The sequence below is a fragment of the Dreissena polymorpha genome, chromosome 12, assembly GCF_020536995.1.
Source record: "Dreissena polymorpha isolate Duluth1 chromosome 12, UMN_Dpol_1.0, whole genome shotgun sequence".
Taxonomy (NCBI): Eukaryota; Metazoa; Mollusca; class Bivalvia; order Myida; family Dreissenidae; genus Dreissena; species Dreissena polymorpha.
In genome coordinates this window covers 16609579-16631687 of record NC_068366.1, presented here as the reverse complement: position 1 = coordinate 16631687, position 22109 = coordinate 16609579, and the positions used below count along the sequence as shown (strand labels likewise).

Here is a 22109-nt window from a genome sequence, read left to right as displayed (position 1 = left end):
GATAACTCAAGAACGCTTACGCCTAGGATCATGAAACTTCATAGGTACATTGATCATGACTCGAAGATGACCCCTATTGATTTTGAGGTCACTAGGTCAAAGGTCAAGGTCACGGTGACCCGAAATAGTAAAATGGTTTTTGGATGATAACTTAAGAACGCATACGCGGCCAACAGGGCGAACTTTGAACAATATAACTGAAGCAACTGGTCTGTAATCCTAAATCTATAATTATCAGTCCAATGAAACATCATCATTTGATTAAAATAAAATGGATCAGTAAAAGTATTATCAGAATATGAGATTTGTATGCCCCCCTTCAAAGAAGAGGGGGTATATTGCTTTGCTCATGTCGGTCGGTCGGTTGGTTGGTCTGTCGGTCCGTCCAACAGGTGGTTTCCGGATGATAACTCAAGAATGCTTGGGCCTAGGATCATGAAACTTCATAGGTACATTGATCATGACTCGCAGATGACCCCTATTGATTTAAAGGTCACTAGGTCAAAGGTCAAGGTCACGGTGACCCGAAATAGTAAAATGGTTTTGGGATGATAACTCAAGAACGCATACGCGGCCAGCAGGGTGAACTCTGAACAATATAACTGAAGCAACTGGTCTGTAATCCTAAATCTATAATTATCAGTCCAATGAAACATCATCCTTTGAGTAAAATAAAGTGGAGCAGTAAAAATATTATCAGAATATGAGATTTTTTGTATATTTTGTATATTAAATATTGTGTTAATGTTTAATTTTGTTGATTAATATAAATATAAGCAGGACAGGGGAGGTAAAACACTATTATATCTTTCTTATATACAGAGGAAACAAATGCAATAAGTTTAAATTTCATGTTTATTAAATAGAGGATATATGTTCATGTCAGTGTGAGATCATTTGTTATTTTTTATGATCACATTTTATTATTACTTTGACAAAACAACACTTACCTGAATACCACAATGGATTCCACCCAAACAATACCCCACACCCCTACCAGAATCCCTCCCCCCCCCCAACCTCCCCCCCCAATTTTTTTTGTTAAACATCATCTAATAAATTACCCCACCCCACATTTAACCCCCCTCTCACCCCCCGCCCCCCCTACCCCCTCCCAATTTTTTTTAAAACATCTAATCAATTACCACACCCCACATTATACCCCCCCCTCACCCCCCACCTCCCTACCCCCACCCCCCGCCCATTTTTTTTAAAACATCTTATAAATTACAAAGCCCCACATTATACCCCCCTCTCACCCCCCACCCCCCCTACCCCCCTACCCCCCCACCCCCCTAAAAAAAAAAAAATAATAATAAACATCTAATAAATTACCACACACCACATTATACCCCCCTCTCACCCCCCTACCCCCTCACCCCCCAAATTTTTTTTTGAACATCTAATAAATTACCACACCCCACATTATACCCCCCTCTCAACCCCTCCACCCCCCCTACCCCCCCCCCCACCCTCCCAATTTTTTTTTAAACATCTTATAAATTACCCCCCCCACATTATACCCCCCCTCTCACCCCCCACCCTCCTTCCACCCCCCACCCCCACCCCCCTTCCCCCCCACCCCCACCCCCCCCATTTTTTTTTTAAACATCTAATAAATTACTACACACCACATTATACCCCCCTCTCACTCCCCCCTACCCCCCCCCCTACCCCCCCCACCCCCCCAAAAAAATGTTTTTTTTTAAACATCTAATTAATTACCACACACCACATTATACCCCCTCTCACTCCCCCCTACCCCCCCCACCCCCCCAACAAAAAAATTGTTTATTTTAAACATCTAATAAATTACCACACCCCCACATTATACCCCCCTCTCACCCCCACCCCCTTATACCCCACCCCCCCAAAAAAAAACATTATAATTTTTTAAACATCTAATAAATTACCACACCCCTCATTATACCCCCCTCTTACCCCCACCCCCCCTACCCCCCACCCCCCAAAAAAAAAAATATTTTTTAAACAACTTATAAATTACCACACCCCACATTATATCCCCCTCTCACCCCCACCCCCCCTACCCCCCCCCCCACCCCCCCCCTCTCACTCCCCCCTTTGATCATGACTGGCAGATGACCCCTATTGATTTTCAGGTAACTAGGTCAAAGGTCAAGGTCACAGTGACTCGAAATAGTACAATGGTTTCCGGATTATAACTTACATTAGGTCAAAGGTCAAGGTCACAGTGACAAAAAACGTATTCACACAATGGCTGCCACTACAACTGACAGCCCATATGGGGGGCATGCATGTTTTACAAACAGCCCTTGTTATTAATATAAACAGAATGAAATTGGAATCACATTTATAAAAGACTGTGTTCTAAATTGTATTATTGTGTCGTTGTTTTGAGTTATTGTGTCGTGGTTCCGAGTTACACTACAATTATTTCAAAACGCCTATTTGTTTAAATGATTGGTTTCTGTTACTTCGTTCAAATGTACAATACTGAGTAATCAAAATGTTCATCAATTTCAGGCTGGTTATGGTCACATTAACAGAGTTCACGAATATGAGACTTTATTTTAATTGCTGCATGGACCTGCTAAATATAATGTAAGTATACTGGGCCTCAATATAAACTGTTAAGTCAAACAAACAATTTATTAAACACATAAAAGCGTGTGCACTTGTGGTATAAAATTGTGGCTATGGATTGATGATTGTGGATGTTTGTATGTTTGCTTGCTTGCGTGTTTGTTTGTTAACTTTGTATGAATGAATGGGTGTGTGCGTGCGTGCCTGTATGAATGAATGAGTATGTTTGTAGTAGTATGAATGTGTGTATGTATATATGTATGTATGTTTTTAGCTCAACTGAGCACAACGCGCTCATGGTTAGCGTTTGTGATCGCTTTTTGTCCGTCGTGCGGCGTCAACATGAACCTTGTTAACACTTAGAGGCCACATATATTGTCCAATCTTCATGAAACTTGTTCAGAACATGTGTCCGAATAATATCTTGGATGTGTTCGAAAATGGTTCTGGTTTGTTGAAAAACATGGCCGCCAGGGGGCTGGGCATTTTTCCTTATATGGCTTTAGTTAAACCTTGTTAACACTCTAGATGTCACATTTGTTGTCCAATCTTCATGAAACTTAGTCAGAACATTTGTTGTAATGATATCTTGTTTAAATTGATGGTGTGTTGGTGCTGTGTTATTAATTTATTATGCTCGCCGCATATAGTCGCCGCTTCGTCTGTCCGTCCATCCGTGTGTCCGTCCGTCCGTCCGTGCACAATTTTTGTCCGGGCTATTTCTCAGCAACTAATGATCAGATTTCAATGAAACTTTATGGGAAGCTTCACTACCAAGAGGAGATGTGCATATTATCAGGGGGTTCTAGTCGGATGATTTTTCACAGAGTTATGGCCCTTTGAAATTTTCCATTAACTGTACATATAGTGCAATTCTTGTCCGGGCTATTTCTCAGCAACCAATGACCGGAATTCAATGAAACTTTATGGGAAGCTTCACTACCAAGAGGAGATGTGCATATTATCAGCGGGTTCTGGTCGGATGATTTTTATGTCCCCCACTATAATAGTGGAGGACATATTGTTTTTGCCCTGTCTGTCTGTTGGTCCGTTGGTCTGTTGGTCTGTTTGCGCCAACTTTAACATTTTGCAATCACTTTTGCTATATTGAAGATAGCAACTTCATATTTGGCATGCATGTGTATCTCATGAAGCTGCACATTTTGAGTGGTGAAAGGTCAAGGTCAAGGTCATCTTTCAAGGTCAGAGGTCAAATATATGTGGCCCAAATTGCTTACTTTGTAAATACTCTTGCAATATTGAAGATAGCAATTTGATATTTGGCATGCATGTGCATCTCATGGAGCTGCACATTTTGAGTGGTGAAAGGTCAAGGTCAAGGTCATCCTTCAAGGTCAGAGGTCAAATATATGTGGCCCAAATCGCTTATTTTATGAATACATTTGCAATATTGAAGATAGCAACTTGATATTTGGCATGCATGTGTGTCTCATGGAGCTGCACACTTTGAGTGGTGAAAGGTCAAGGTCATCCTTCACAAGGTCAAGGTCATCCTTCAAGGTCAAACATCATATAGGGGGACATTGTGTTTCACAAACACATCTTGTTCACAGAGGTATGGGCCTTTGAAATTTTCCATTAACTGTACATATAGTGCAATTCTTGTCCGGGCTATTTCTCAGCAACTAATGACTGGAATTCAATGAAACTTTATGGGAAGCTTCACTACCAAGAGGAGATGTGCATATTATCAGCAGGTTCTGGTCGGATGGTTTTTCACAGAGTTATGGCCCTTTGAAATTTTCAATTAACTGTACATATAGTGCAATTCTTGTCCGGGCTATTTCTCAGCAACTAATGACCAGAAATCTATGAAACTTTATGGGAAGCTTCACTACCAAGAGGAGATGAGCATATTATCAGCGGGTTCTGGTCGGAAGATTTTTCACAGAGTTATGGCCCTTTGAAATTTTCCATTAACTGTACATATAGTGCAATTCTTTTCCGGGCTTTTTCTCAGCAACTAATGACCAGAATTCTATGAAACTTTATGGGAAGCTTCACTACCAAGAGGAGATGTGCATATTATCAGCGGGTTCTGGTCGGATGATTTTTCACAGAGTTATGGCCCTTTGAAATTTTCCATTAACTGTACATAATGTGCAATTCTTGTCCGGGCTATTTCTCAGCAACTAATGACCGGAATTCAATGAAAATTAATGGGAAGCTTTACTACCAAGAGGAGATGTGCATATTATCAGCGGGTTCTGGTCGGATGATTTTTCACAGAGTTATGGCCCTTTGAAATTTTCTATAAAAAAATTCTTGTCCCCCCAACTACTGTGCCCTCAAGACGTTTCCTTTTATCTGAATATATAGTGCAATATTGTGACAAAAAAAAACTTTGGGGAGCATCACCCGTCTCCGACGGTTTCTTGCTATTTGTATTATGATGGTTCATTATTTATTTTAGATCGATGTTGTGAAATGCCAAGCGAACATGAGGACCTGTGATGTTGGGCCAGAGAGATATGGAATACATTTCCTTACCCGTGAGACTGGAGCCTCTGATGCTATAGGCTATAAATTTGTAGATACAATTCTTACAAGCAAAACAACATTTACAGCTTTTTGTTCTCTAAAAACTTTACAGTACAAGCGAGCAAATGCTAAATCTGCACCTTTCATGTCTCTGAATTTTTTTATAGCATGGTGGTTTTCCTGGATCTGTTAATTTGAAACTGATTTTCGGCAACCATGTACTTTTTGTAAATTCAATCCTAAAATGTTGGCTGCGGATGGAACTAAGATTGGAATAAATCATTCTTACTCTTCAGTAACAGCGATTGAAAAACCGATTTCAGAAAATATTGTTGATCCATGTAATAGAAGAAATGATCGTTCTTTCATTAATTTTACACAAGCATCAAAAGACTCCAAAATAAAAGCAAATTGTAGGGATCATCTTATGTACATTGCTAAAAAATATTTAGGGACAATTGAAAAATCTAATGTGATCACATGTGAAGTGTAAGAACAAAGAAATACAATCCTGCTGGAAAATGTTGATGCTCAATTTCGACCATTGTTGTCTCTATGTGTTTCAAAAAAGCTTGGTTTTCAGTTAAGTCGAAAGTTAGCATTGCTTCTTAAAATCCTGTCTTCCAGTCACTCACTATCAAATCTTGTTCCATTCAGGTATTTAGAGGTATTTTCGAGCATTTTGGTTTCTCTACAGTGTGGAAATTGCACATCTTCTGAAATAAATTTGGTTGGAACTTTCTCGTCAGAAATAAGAGATATTCTCATTGAAGTGCATGAATCAGAGCATTTGAATATTGCAGTGTCCTTTTTTAACCACTTATGTTTCAGAATTTCCCAAATTTTTGAAAATTGTAAAGAACCTGATTCAGTCAGTCCACAGCCATACTCTTACAACCCAGCAAAATTTGGACGGGCTTACTATTTCACACCGCATGGAATGCAGTTAAGAAATATACCTATCTATAGTATGGGGAATGGGGGCTCGAATTATGACGATACTCCTCAAAATACAGCTGATCAATGTTCAAAAAAGTTTCCAGAGGTTGGAAGAAAAGGAAGCACATACCTCTTTTTGTGGTTTGATCCCCAACATTATGGCCATTGTTATGGCTACCATATGATACCAGGACAAGAGGGCCGCAAAGATCCAGCCTCATAAGCTTATGCTTTTATGGACTCAGCTCCAGATGAGTTATTCTATGATTTTAGTTGTCAACTTTAGGAGTATTGTTTGAATTGAGAACCAGGGTTTTGGAAGAACACACGTTTTTTTCACGATGTGTTTCATGGTTTCACTCACATATGTCCCCAGACCTTTAAGTCCTCAAGACTCAAACTATTGAGCAAAATTAACGCAGAAGTGTGTGAGCAGACTAATTCCTTTTTGCAAAGAATGAAGTACTCTGCCAGGGCTATGTCTATGAGTAAATTTAATCATTATGCCCCCCTTCGAAGGGTCGGTCGGTCGGTCTGTCGGTCGGTCCGTCCACCAGGTGGTTGTCAGACGATAACTCAAGAACGCTTGGGCCTAGGATCATGAAACTTCATAGGTACATTGATCATGACTCGCAGATGACCCCTATTGAATTTGAGGTCACTAGGTCAAAGGTCAAGGTCACGGTGACCAGAAAAGGTAAAATGGTTTTTGAATGATAACTCAAGAACGCATACGCCTAGGATCATGAAACTTCATGGGTAGATTGATCATGGCTTGCAGATGACCCCTATTGATTTTGAGGTCACTAGGTCAAAGGTCAAGGTCACGGTGACCCGAAAAAGTAAAATGGTTTCCGGATGATAACTCAAAAACGCATACGCCTAGGATCATGAAACTTCATGGGTAGATTGATCATGACTCGCAGATGACCCCTATTGATTTTGATGTCACTAGGTCAAAGGTCAAGGTCACGGTGACCCGAAATAGTAAAATGGTTTTCGGATGATAACTCAAGAACGCATACGCCTAGGATCATGAAACTTCATGGTTAGATTGATCATGACTTGCAGATGACCCCTATTGATTTTGAGGTCACAAGGTCAAAGGTCAAGGTCACGGTGACAAAAATCGTATTCACACAATGGCTGCCACTACAACGGACAGCCCATATTTTTTTGCAGTTTTTCATTTATCAGTGGAATAATAGAAAATTGACAAATTTTATGGAAAGATGCAAAAAAGCGGTTAGAAATTCTACTTAAATTTAGAATGCAATACCCACACCTTTTATGTCCCCCAGTCTATACTGGGGGACATATTGTTTTTGCCCTGTCTGTTGGTTTGTTTGTGTCAAACTTTAACATTGGCCATAACTTTTTCAATATTGAAGATAGCAACTTGATATTTGGCATGCATGTGTATCTCATGGAGCTGCACATTTTGAGTGGTGAAAGGTCAAGGTCATCCTTCAAGGTCAAAGGTCATATATGGGGGACATAGTGTTTCACAAACACATCTTCTTAGAACTACATTAGTAGGTACAGTTAAAACCTTTGGAATGTTGTTTTGCTTGTAAGAATTGCATCTACAGTTTGTGCTATCATTTGCAGTTGAACAACTGTTGTTGTTTTTATTTTTTCCATGTTTTTTAGGCCATAGAAAGAAATGATAGTCATTTAACACACATGTCAAGTGTTCAATTGTGTGCAATGAACGTCAAGATTACATATGCAATGAACGTCAAGTGTACATATGCAATGAATGTCAAGTGTACATATGCAATTAACGTCAAGTGTACATATGCAATTAATGTCAAGTGTACATATGCAATTAACGTAAAGTGTACATATGCAAGTAACGTCAAGTGTACATATGCAATTAACGTCAAGTGTACATATGCAATTAACTTCAAGTGTACATATGCAATTAACGTTAAGTGTACATATGCAATAAACGTATTTATTTTTGTTTAGTTCTTTTCTGTGTGCATTATTGTTCAACATATTATATTGCATACATGCATGTTATATACAGAGTAGCTCATGCACATACTGTTTGTATATAAAAATATGCAGTTGTAAAACATAAATTCATCTATAATACAAACAGTTTTATATTTCTAAAAAATGTACTGAATTGCACAGACATACTATATAAAGTTGTTTATGTAAGCATGAATGTCTTCTATCTATATACTTTAGCATATGAGATCTAAAATACTTGTGCTGAAGTGCAGTGTGTAATATACACTGATAATGCAGACTTAACAAAATACAGTAGTTCTGTGGTACACAATATGTGTATTATGTATAATGAAAATATGTTAACAAAGGACCAGTCTCTCAATTCTGCATCTGTTTTTATTGTAGGTATATACATTCAAACGTTTGCTAAATACTTTTTAAATAATGTCCTTGCTGTGAATTTTACAAAATTGATGCTCACATGGTATGTTAAGCCTACGTTATTGACATGTTGTTAAATATGTTCAGTTATGTGATTTTTTCATATTTTTGTGACGACATGATGTACCAATGTATGCCATCAAAATATTGTTGTGTCGTGTTGTGTCGATAGTTGATCATTTAACTGTATTTTTATTGATGAATTTTAAAATGTTGGTTATGATTGTGTTTAATAAATATTTAAATGAACACTGCTATTATATATGTGTTTCTTTCTCGACAACCAATTGCAATTACCATTTATACTTGCTTTATTGAATACGATCTGTAGAATTTTCGCCCCAGGTTAATAACTTATAACAGTTAAAGTTGTAAACCACCGTATGTACAACTTATCTATTCATTTAAAGAATAAGTTGGTCGCCTTCACACGTTTGTATATACAACGAACTCTTTTTAAACGCGTGGTTATAATGACAGTGTTTTTACAACAGTAATAAAGTTATCACAATATTACTAATGAACGAATGGTACAGTACCTACTGCAGTGTATTTGACGTGCATATTAATGTACTATAAAGCGTGACATAATCATGACATCTTTTAATACTCACAAGAAAACATGCGAAAAATAAGTATATATTTCATTGTGCAGTGTATATAAAATTCAACTTGAAATAGCAATCTGCCATATCTGTTTTGGGGTCTTACTTAGACGAAAAATATACTTGTATCTGAGATTCAACCCGATCCAAATCTGCCGTCACGAGCATGTATTAGAATTTATTTAGTCCAAGAAACCATCACATAATGTTTGTATTTCGTTTTTGATAATAACGAAATCACTGTCCATCAAATGACAACTTAATATTGTGTGATACAAAGAACGTGTGCGTAAAATTGAACATGTTCATCCTGTGCCAAAAACTTCAATATTTTAGCAGCATAATTTAAAGTGAAACAACACATGGATAATCATAAAGTGCCCTGTTCTGCGAACGCAAGTCATATAGTCACTATAAGGACATAATCATCTAGAACTTGGATACCATCGTGGTCCAATACTATTGTCAACACTAATCATGTATTCACTAAACAGACATGATCACCAAGTAGTTGTATACCCTCGCGACCCCGTGTTACTGTAAACGCTCAGCATATAGTCGCTATACGGGCATGATCATCTTGTAGTTCGATACCCGCAGCCCCGTGTTACTATCAACGCTCAGCCTATAGTCACTATACGGGCATGATCATCTAGTAGTTTGATACTCCGCAGCCTCATGTTATTATCAATACTCAGCATATAGTCACTATACGGGCATGATCATCTAGTAGTTTGATACTCCCGCAACCCCGTGTTACTTTCAACGCTCAGCATATAGTCGCTATACGGGCATGATCATCTAGTAGTTTGATACTCCCGCAACCTCGTGTTACTATCAACGCTCAGCATATAGTCGCTATACGGGCATGATCATCTAGTAGTTTGATACTCCCGCAACCCCGTGTTACTATCAACGCTCAGCATATAGTCACTATACGGGTATGATCAGCAAGTAGTTTGATACTCCCGCAACCCCGTGTTACTATCAACGCTCAGCATATAGTCACTATACGGGTATAATCAGCAAGTAGTTTGATACTCCCGCAACCCCGTGTTACTATCAACGCTCAGCATATAGTCGCTATACGGGCATGATCAGCAAGTAGTTTGATACTCCCGCAACCCCGTGTTACTATCAACGCTCAGCATATAGTCACTATACGGGCATGATATCTAGTATTTTGATACTCCCGCAACCCCGTGTTACTATCAACGCTCAGCATATAGTCGCTATACGGGCATGATCATCTAGTAGTTTGATACTCCCGCAACCCCGTGTTTCTATCAATGCTCAGCATATAGTCGCTATACGGGCATGATCAGCAAGTAGTTTGATACTCCCGCAACCCCGTGTTACTTTCAACGCTCAGCATATAGTCGCTATACGGGCATGATCATCTAGTAGTTTGATACTCCCGCAACCCCGTGTTACTATCAACGCTCAGCATATAGTCACTATACGGGCATGATATCTAGTATTTTGATACTCCCGCAACCCCGTGTTACTATCAACGCTCAGCATATAGTCGCTATACGGGCATGATCATCTAGTAGTTTGATACTCCCGCAACCCCGTGTTTCTATCAACGCTCAGCATATAGTCGCTATACGGGCATGATATCTAGTAGTTTGATACCCCCGCAATCCCGTGTTTCTGTCAACGCTCAGCATATAGTCACTATACGGGCATGATCATCTAGTAGTATGATACCCCGCAATGTCGTGTTACTGTCAACGCTCAGCATATAGTCGCTATACGGGCATGATCATATAGTAGTTGATACCCCCGCAACCCCGTGTTACTGTCAACGCTCAGCATATAGTCACTATACGGGTATGATCATCTAGAAATTTGATACCAACGCAATCCCTACTTACCCATGCTCGTATTTGTAAACGTATCATACCAGCTCTATACAAGAAACCCCTATTGCGGATATAACCAACTACCCCATCGGGTAAGTCATGGCGTATCACACCAGTTCTATACAAGAAAGTCATATAGCGGTTTTACCCGACTGCCCGATGCTCTTGTTGGCCATACCGTTGTACAAAAGTTATACATGTATACTAACAAAACATATAGCGGGTATACCCGACTACCCCATGCTTGTATAAGAAAACTTACACCAGTTCTACACTCACAAGTCATACAGTGAATGTTTAGGGTTAGGTTTACTAACCCTAAACATATCTTTAACAGCTCGCCAATGTGTTCTGTTCAGGCCAGATCATGTCATTTATGAAATAAAATATTGTTGTGCTTATAACTATTCTGATTAATGCCAGTTCGTTTTTTAATTGACATATTCACTTGAATGCGTCAGGCACAAATCAAAACTCTGTCAAGAATATAGATTTGTATCGCATTGTTGAGATGTCCTCGAGTGTGTGTGTATTAGAATGAATGAATGCGACATAAATTGTTATAAATATAACTAATCTTAAGAAAACGCCCATTTCAAAATTTCTAGCGCTTTTTTACCTTTTCAGTTCATTACCGTTTGTATCTATACATGGAATTAATGAGATTAAACTTTAAGAGTAATTCGAGGGTTCACTGACCATCGTTAGAGTATCAATAGTTTTTAAATTATTTCACTTCAAACAACCCTTCTCATGCCGTCAGTATGCAAATTTCAAAATCATTTACATGGGTACAATTTTGATATTTGGAGGTCTTAAATAAGTCTCAAAGCTGTGAAGTTTTACGTTGTATCCAAGGTCAAACATCTATTTACTGGCATGTTATATACAGCGAGATTTTTGCCAGGATGCATGAACAGTCGTATCACAGGTGGTTAGCATGTGGCTATGATATAAATTAGTGAAAACATCATTTTGAATGATAAATAATCATATTATAACGAAAAATTAGCTTTTCTGAAATAAAATATTTCACTATAAAATATATATATATAACAAGGTATGCAACTCAAAATCAGCCCAAAACGGGGTGCATCGCTTTGAACAGCCATATCTTCATCAATTGTGCAGCGATTTTCACGATCTCGGTCTTATTCAACGCAGAAATGAATTTCCTTTCCACGCTAACCACCTGTGTGTTGGATAACACTAAATCCGATTCCGTATGGTCCCATTATAAAAATGCCACTTTCAAAGCCTTTCCTATGTATCAAATGTTGCAAGTCTTGTATCATTTTAACAATATATATATTATATATATAGTATATATGTCTTCTTCAAATAATTACAGTAAAAAAAATACAGTCTCACAACTTCTAAGAAAGTAACATTCTTCCACATGCAAAAGATACCTTACTTTATGTAATAAACGTCCGCCCAAACGTTCATCTTTCAACGTTGCCCCTATTCAAATACACCAATATGATACAGACGCACATAGGATGCCGTAAATAAATACAAAAAGCAAGGGTGCGATCAAAACATTTCTTTTAAACCAGAAGAAACACACAAACATTTAGGGACCACGGAGGAATACAAAATATTTTATTGTAATGTAACCTTAAATAACCTTTAAATAAATTTACGGTTCCCGCGAAATACCCGCAAACGAATCAAAACCTACGTTACTTTTCTTTATCATTTGATTGGATCCTACCATTAGGACTTTGCTCGCCCTTATAGGAGGTTTTTGTGTGACGTCACAAGAGGGGTTTTCCGTTACTAAAAATAGATTGGCCGTCAACTTCTCGATCGCGGCCTATTACATTGTATCAGAGTAAAGGTCGTCGAAAGACTTAATACTTACAAGTTCACAAAACAAAACTATAAATACCCGTATTCTTTTTTAAGTAAGACTTTAATAAATGATAATTCAAAAATTATAAAACATATAATAATTTGCATATTATTATAAGTGGTGTGGATGCGATAGTGTAATTTTTCATTAGAGATTGAAATTTAGCGTAAGGGGTGTATTGAATCAGTTATAAAACAAAGCCCTTAAATAGCTCAATAGATTTGATTTTTCAATCTTGAAATGTAGTTTTAATTTTCTTTTACATTAAATGAATTTTCGTTTCGTTTATATTGAATGAAAATATTAATAATTTAAGTATTCCAATTGAAAATTACACCTGCATATTTTGCAAATTGAACTGTCTTTGCATGTACGTGTATATTGAAAACTCTTCTCTAGTGATAATGAGCGATACAAATCTAGAATTTTATGATACCAAAAATCTACACATTTAATTTATTTTACGCAAGTATTTTATATCCGTATATAATGACCAAACGCGATGGCTTGTTTTCATGATGATGTTTCGAATACTGCAGTAACACACGATCTTTACACATTATAGCAGAGTTTACATTTGCAGGTACCCGTTAAGTACGTTAATTGTGTAGCAGTAAATTTGTAAAATATTTTAAATGTATAGTTATTAAACACTTGATTGTTATGTTTAAACTGGCTAATATATATACTTAAAAGTTCCTAGTTGTTAATCTATTTAGGAAAAATGTCTATTTTTTAAATATGTTCAAATATTTTATTAAAGCAACTGTTAAGTTTTAGACTTAATATGCTTAGAGATGACATGGAGGTTAAGGTACCATAAATTGTGTTTTATGACCAGACACATGTGGTTTATGCAGAGACCCCATACAGAGTCATACAAGTATAGGTCCCTGGGTTTATTACACACTGTTTTCTTAGTAAATGTCTGGACAGTATCCGATCATATCGAGATAATCGGTTTGTGATAAACAAAGGGGCAATTAAACACTGGGATATAACTGCTAAAACAAAGAGTGTCAAAACTGGTGTGAACAATTAAATAAAAGCATTTACATTTATCAAGAGGATTTAGTTAATCTGCAACAAGGTAAGTTTTTACAGACAAATAGGTTCAAATCAGTTTCTATATGTTGATTACATAAATTCAATTAATTTGTTGTTTGTTTTCGTCCTTATTTGTGTTCGTTCATTGGATTCAATTTAATCTGAAAGAATTTCAAGTTCTGAGTATTTTTTGTTCTTCAAAAGGGTCGCGAATATGATTGTAACCTTATACCGATGCGGTTCATCACATGCAAACAATAGCAGAATGGCCGCAGTTTTGACGGCCAAAATTTGAGCATGCGCAAACGTGCCGTCAATATCGGAATCCCCAAAACCTCCTATACACCCACTCTTACACTGCGGTTCATTACTTGCATGTATGTTGAGGCACGAACGACAACCTGCTAGGAATGAATACACCCTGTACAGGTTTAGGTCCAGAAAGGCCGAAAACCAAAAAGGCCGAATACCAAACAGGCCTTACCAAAAAGGCCATAAAGCGTACAAAAAGGCCAAAAATGAACCATAAAGGCCTTAAAGCAATATTGTTGTATGTTGTGTATACTAAATTCTGCAAGCTTCTGTTTTTCACCTGGGGCGTAGCCCTTAGGCCATAGCAATGATACAAATTTCTGAGAAAGTCAGAATTGGATAGCTGCCAAAACCCACGAATGAATGAATTCCCAAAAGTCCGATTTACCACTTGGCGGTAATACATGCGCAATCAAAGAAGTTCTTCGCAGATCTCAATAACCCGCCTTGTAAATACAGAACATCACTATATAACATGACAGTTTCATAAAACGTGTAAACAAATATTATTGAAGCAAAATTGCTAAGCATTGGCTACGACATAGTTTTTATTGTTGTTTGCATATTCATGCGAGAATAAGTTCCTCACTTGACGGTCTAGGCCAAAAAGATACGACTGTCTACGGAGACAGTAATTGCTATTCTTTTCGTCACAGTTCAATAAACATGCGTGTTTACTAATGCATTGGATTTTCGTGAATTTTGGCGGGTATAGCGTCATTCGAGGTCCGCTTACAGGAGACAACGCAAGTTGTGGTTCAATATATTTTTGTAAAGTTTGATATTGTGTTGGAAAAATGTCGGAAAATCAAGAAGTTTTGTCGGGGAATTTCAGCAATACATCGACTGTGGAGCAATCGTTGCTTAGCAGGGAAGTAGAATGTTCATTTCAGTGTAGAAAATAAATTAACAGTATCAAAAAGTTTAGGGATTTGATAATTTGTTTTGTTTTTCATGTTTGGCTAACGTGATTTACATACTTAAGTTTCTTCTTTGTTTATTCGATAAAAGCGGACCGCCTTCTACATTTGGTGTTTTCTGTAACGTTTGTTGTAATTTGTTTTTTTAAGACATTACATTTGGTATGTATAAACATATTTTAAGATATTGTTATTTTATTTTGCGTTAAGAGACATTCAAGAAAAAGAAAATTAAGAAAACAACAACATATATTCATGATCATTCTCGGAAATATACGAAGTTACCGGATATGATATTTCACTGCGCAGATCGAGCGCGCAAATCGAGCGCGAAAAGTTCTACGTGAGACAACGTACACTATCTGTACACCGTTCTTTATCAGGGTAAAGGCCCAGTATCACTATGATGCCGGCGGAGCCCCTGTGCGTTATCCGGGATCTACCGGGATGAACCGGGACTCTACCGGGATGAACCGGGGCTCCATCGGGGACGACCGGGATGAACCGGGGAAAACCGGGGCTCCACGTGGAAAGTATTAAAATGTTTAATACCTCCGGGATGAACCGGGAGTCACCGGGAAGGACCGGCAACGACCGGCGCGGCACCGGGAACAACCGGAACGGCACCGGGAACAACCGGGACGGCACCGTAGCTCCACCGGGGTCCATACAGACCCCGGCAGAGCTACGGCAACGCCCCGGCGAATGCTGTTAGAGTCCCGGTATAGCTACGGTATATAAGAAAACCGGCTCTCTGCCGGAACGCCACCGGCATTCACCGGGGCTCTGCCGGGGCATTACCGGCGACGACCGGGGTGAAACCGGGGCGTTGCCGTAGCTCTGCCGGGGTCTGATACCGGTATAGACACGGTGAGTTCCGGCGTTGTTACGGTATACCGGGGCTCTGCCGGGACGCTGCCGGCTTTCACCGGGGCTAAACCGGGGCACTACCGGCGACAACCGGGGCTATGCCGGGGCTTCACCGGGATACACCGTAGCCAGTCCGGGTTGACCGGGACTCTGCCGGGCTGTTGACCGGCTTCAACCGGGGCGGCACCGGGAAATAGTGTGACTGCGTTAAAAAAATTCTACGAATCATCCCGGTCCTCGCCGGTGGACCGGCGTTGGCAAACCGGGATGGACCGGGGCTCTACCGGCAACAGTAAGACTTGGGCTTAAGTGGATTTTCTTTTTTATTTATGTTTGCTGTGTCTCTGTATTATTTTATATGTGTTTTAGAAACCCAAGATACTGTGTTTTGTTTATTGGTGACTAAAGATGCTGCGTTGTATGCTCTGTAAACTAAATGTGCTAGCTTCTGCCTTATTTTACGTGCTTTACATGTATGTGTTTTAGAAATCGCAGATACTGTGCATGGTCTGTCTGTTGACTAAATGTGCTGTTTACGTATATATGCTTATAAATGGTTAAATGTCTAGTACCAACGCTGTATTATATATTTTCTGTCCTTGAAATATTTGTTTAAACCTCTTGTTTATTTACAAGTTTAGTGGATATTTTATTATTTTTTCTTAAATTTTCTTACTTTTAAGCAGACATATCTAAATATCTTAAATTACCATATCTGATGTTATTTATCATTCTATATATTTCATGTATATTTGCCTTATTTAATTACATATTGTTTTCAGTCTTTCAGCTTTTATACACTTGTTATCCTTATTCATCATGTTTTATAGTCGGTTGTACAAGCTGCCTGAGCTTATGTTTGTTGTTTTATTCTCTCTTGCAGACTCAAAATAAATCTTATCTTATCTAAGGTTTCAAATTTGTGTTTACAAAGAAATACAGATAAATCAAATTGAAATACGACATAAAACAGGTATGAAGTTTTTTCTATTTTCTTTATTTGTTGTTTATTTTTAAATAAACATTTACGATATATACGGTCAATGAACAAGCACAGTCACACAATTTATATAACAAAATATACATTTATAAGCACACATTTACAGACAATATACAGTAAATGAAGTAAGACATAAACATGTATATGAAGTTTTTCATTTTCTTTATTACAAAATATACATAATTTCAATTAATTTCAATTACATAATAATATTGTTAAACATCTTTATTACAAAATATACATAATTTATTACGAAAAATACATAATTTCAATTTATTTCAATTACATAATAATATTGTTAAACACGTGAATTCTATTTGCTATTAAATCAAAATGGAGTACGACATACAACATTTATGAACGTTTTTATTTTCTTTATTACAAAATATACATTAACAAGAACATTACAAACAATATACAGTCAACGTGACAAAATACAACATAATTTAAACTACATAATAAAATATACATGCACATTACACCAGCACAACGCCGTACACTTGACCGACCTTGGCCAGGAACTCGGAGGTGGTGCATTCTTTCGACTCATAATTGTCTCAGATGGACACCAGGGACTTCTGGACTTTAACAGATCCCGTTGTGGTGATCCGGTGGAGGTCGCTGCCTTCAACAAGCATCCTCACCATTTCCGATTCTTGTCTCAGATGTGGAACCAATCGGCAAAAACCGACACCGCTACCGGCTTTTGCATTCTTTCCACTTTTTTTTATTTTAAACATAGCAAAAAAGAGTTGAAGAGGACTAGCCTCAACATAATAATGTAGTAAACAAGCTACAAACACATCCGCATATAATATATTATGCACTTAAATATATATGTTAAATATATTAAATATTTGTCTTTCAGCAGTCACTTATCCATATGCGTATATTTTAATTATTTTATTATTTTACATAGTTATTAAGAATAACGTTGTATTAAACACTATATATTGTGTATGTTACTTTGTTAACGACATTGACTATGTTATACGATTATAACAATGCTCATGGGTCATTTTGACCTACCGCATTGTAGATATGTGTTATATCAGATTTGAATAACACGTTCTTCGTCTTCTTATAGAACTAATTTACTTACCTGTGCCACATTTGCGATGTTGCCATCGGTTGCACCAGTGAAGAAATACGTATAATTTACAGGATTTAAAAACACTATATTCCAAACGCCGAAAATAAATTTCTCAATAATTCTGGATCTTATATATATTTGGTGGCCACGTAAGTTTACAACATCTTCATTACCCATTTGTTAAACTTTTAGATGCAATCAGAAAGTTCAGAGAAAAACATAATTTTCTTAAAAGGATAATTCCTACGTGATAATTGGCGATAATTATGCCGACTTTGATAACAAAATTAACGGCTTTTAATTAAACACTGAAACATAAATTACTCAAGAAAAAATATTGTGACTAACAAACAATTCATTTGCGATAATTGGCGATAATTTTGCCGACTTTGATTATAAAACTAACGGCGTTTAAGTAGACTAATAAAAAAGTAAAAAACAAGAATTAATATGACTATTTAAAAGATATGATAATTATATTCAGCATAACTATTCAATGATAATAAAAAATATTCTATGGCCTCTCTGGTATACCATGAGGCCTTTTTGGTTCACTTAAGTGGCCTTTTTGCATTCTCCCAGCAGAGTTGTCGTTCGTGCCTCAACATACATCTCTGCAACGGGCTCAATGCCAGGAATCTTGGCAAAACTGATCAAAGTAGTTGTACGCTCGTTCATGGAAATATCTAGGACCGCAGGCATACTATTTTAAAGTAATTACCTTTAAAAACTGCATATATTGTTCATTTATCGACATATTTAATAACAATTATGATAACTATTTTCATGCCCAATTGCGCAGATAGCATCACTCCGCTAAAATGTAAACAAAGGCCGAAATGGTGATGAACAGCTTGTTTATCTACGAACACATGAAAGTTTCATAGCGTGTATGTTTATGTTAAATGTGTAATCAAATGAAATAGCTGACTATGAGAATGTATCGTAAGTCTGCATGTTGGAAAAGCATAATCGTTTGCAAAAAAATAATTAGATAATAATTATTTTTGATAATACTTACTGTATCAGTGTATGTAGATAATTATCTTATTTACAAATTTGCATGTGTTTTGCTGAACTATTGCTAGTCAACTTTATTTAATGTATTTAATACTTACCAAGCACTATTAATAACTTTAGTAATGCTACTTCTGTGCTTGTTCAATATATTGCTTTTAATACTTTACTGTAAAAATTATACACATAAATTAATAATAGTGTGCATTGTAAATAGACTATAGTATATATTTATGTTTGTATGACACAGGGTGAGAAAATTGTGCAGCCAGTCCAGGATTTAAACCTGGGACCACTTGCTCTTCTGATTGAGCTAGTCAGGGCGCCACGAAACATCTCCCCTTTAGTGACAATCACTAAGTTCGTGCACTGACATTCTCCTTTTCCAATCTGGAATTTGTTTGAAAATTCAAGTCACAGGGATCAGTGTTAACCTGATCCATTCAAACCACGGATAGATTTTGTTGAGAATTGCTTGTGCCATGGTCCCACATTGGGACCAAATTTTGCAGGATGGGAAAATTGTACAGCCAATCCGGGACTCGAATCTTTGACCCCTTGCTGTCAGGACCAGTGTATATGATCATGCTGTTAGATACATGTGTACAATAAAACATGTAGTTAATTACTTGATCACTATCGGTTACCGGTAACCTGGTAATTTGGATCTGCCACCATTGCGGGATCATGCTATTGGTAATTATCAAGTTCTGAACATATTGACTAACCTACATGTAGAATAGTAGATGTTTGTGTCTGTTCACAATGCTTAAAATTATAAATCTATGAACTGTAGTTCTAGGTCAGCATACTTTCCAGTCAACCCAATTGGAAAGAGGTCTGGGTTCAAATACCAGCAGGGGCTCCGGAAGATGATGTAATGGCCACAAAACATTTATTGATAATATTCAATTGGTACTTTCATTTTAATGCAATTATTGCAATGGATTTAAATTGCATTGACTAGTTTATAAATATCAAATATGCCTGAAATCAAAGATTGCAATGTAAATACATCAATAAAGCAATGATCCTTAATATTTTATTTGATGATGTAAATATCAGTATCAACTTCCCATTACCAGTATATACACCATTTAAAACAACTTTAGTTTGTAAAAATATCCAAAAAATATACCATAAGAAAATTAAATTATCTGCTGTTTTTACTCTTGAAATTGGGAAATCAAGCGACAATTCAATCAAAAATGAGAAAATACTACGAGTTTTCTAAAATTGTTAAATTAAAACTATGATATCCTTCGCGAATTTTGTTGCTGGAATTGGGAAAGAAGAAAGATTTTGCCATGGGTAATATGACCGAATATCGCCTTTAAAATCAGCTGAAAAATGCATTGAGTTACACGGCAAATAAATGTGCATCTTAAGTCTTAAGAAAAACATAGATTTTATTCAAACCTGGTGTTTATTTTCAGTACAATTTTCTTACACTTTCCTTAAAACAGGTTTACTGGGATACATGTGTTATTGTTAATTTTGATAAATAATTAAGATTAAATTTAGACACATTCTTAATGTAATATACATGTACATATGTATAGTTTTATATTTCCAACCAAATTGATATTCTGAAACAGCTTGTGGTACAATAGGTCATATATACAAATTATTCACAATATAAATTAATGTTTTTAAACAAAAAATACCAACATGCATTATTAGTCTTTACAACATTTATTATCTAAATTAATAAATTGTCACAGTTATTATTTAAAGGGGCCTTTTCAAGTTTTGGTAAATTGACCAAATTAAAAAAAAAACTGTTTCAGATTCGCATATTTGTGTTGTAGTTATGATATTTATGAGGAAACAGTAATGCTGAACATTTACCATGCTATAATATATCCATTATATGAATCTTTTGACGATTTAAAAACCTGAAAAGTATCAAGCGTTGCAACGCTTAACGATTAAACAATTCGGAGAGTTCTGTTGTTGTCGTTATATTTTGTGAAACTACAAGGATTGCTTATATAAGGTATAACATACATCCTTCATTGTATGAGCACGGATGGCCGAGTAGTACAAGTGGTAGACTTTTACTCTAGGGGTCAGTGGTTCGAGCCCTGTTGAGGGTAACTTTTTTTACTGGAGCTTTTTAGATCCAATGTTTACATTTATCAATATAAAGCATTTAATGACAAACTTCAATACATGCCAAAATCTGTGAAAAAGCCCCTTTTAAAAGCCGTTGAATTTTTTATGTCTTTTATGATAATGAAGAATTACAGCAACACAAATTGGCGAGACAATATAATAAATTAAAGACTAGGCACAGTGGTGCACTGGTTCTAAAGAGCCTGGGAAAAGGCATGAGTATTTCTAGTATGGTGATTTATTATTTATTTAAAAGATCATGTAAAGAATTGAATTAATGTTATAGCAGCTTGGTTCTGTGCAGTTTTGATTCTGTACTTTGTTGACAGATTGTCATATTTCTCTTATATAATTTTTTATTGTTATAAATATTGCTGAATGAACTTGTAAGTGTATGATAGGTGCATCCAGTTGGCTCCTTTAAGGAAAAGCATGGGACAATTAAATTCATTGTGTTAAAACAACACTAACAAAACAACTGTACTGGTGTTGGCCTGGAATTTATTCTAAGATTTGTATTTTTACCATAGAATTAGTTTAATTGAGTAAATATATTCAGGGTCTATGTGTACCTAACTGGCATTGCATTGGTAAAACATAAACAGACTGTTTACTTTGGTCAATATTTATATTCAACAGTTCTCTCTCACTCAAAATCTTGTCAAAATAGCAACCAATTAATTATTGCTGCTTCTTGATAATTTTATATTATTTTCTAATAAAGATATGGAGTCCCATTATTAATATTGGAATATGTTCATTTACTTAAATATGTGCATGAAATAAAATTTAATAGCACGCGCCCAGTTGTAAACTTCAAATACTAGCAGTAAAAGCAAACCCGATGGGCGCGGCCATTATGATTATGCGACTATGATCATGTGACTAAAAGTCACGTGCGGTGGAAAGTAGCCCACGACAGAGGTGAATGTAATGAACCGCAGTGTAAGAGAGTGGCCTTTTTGGTGCGGCCTTTTTGGGAAGGCCTT

General features: G+C 36.8%; 1 long non-coding RNA gene across 1 annotated transcript; it reads left to right on the top strand.

The window, feature by feature from the left end:
- On the top strand, positions 1-8661 carry LOC127853678 (uncharacterized). Its single transcript, XR_008036714.1, has 2 exons — positions 1-127; positions 6704-8661. It is a non-coding gene; the product is annotated as an uncharacterized LOC127853678 (long non-coding RNA).
- Positions 8662-22109: the final 13448 nt, after the last annotated feature.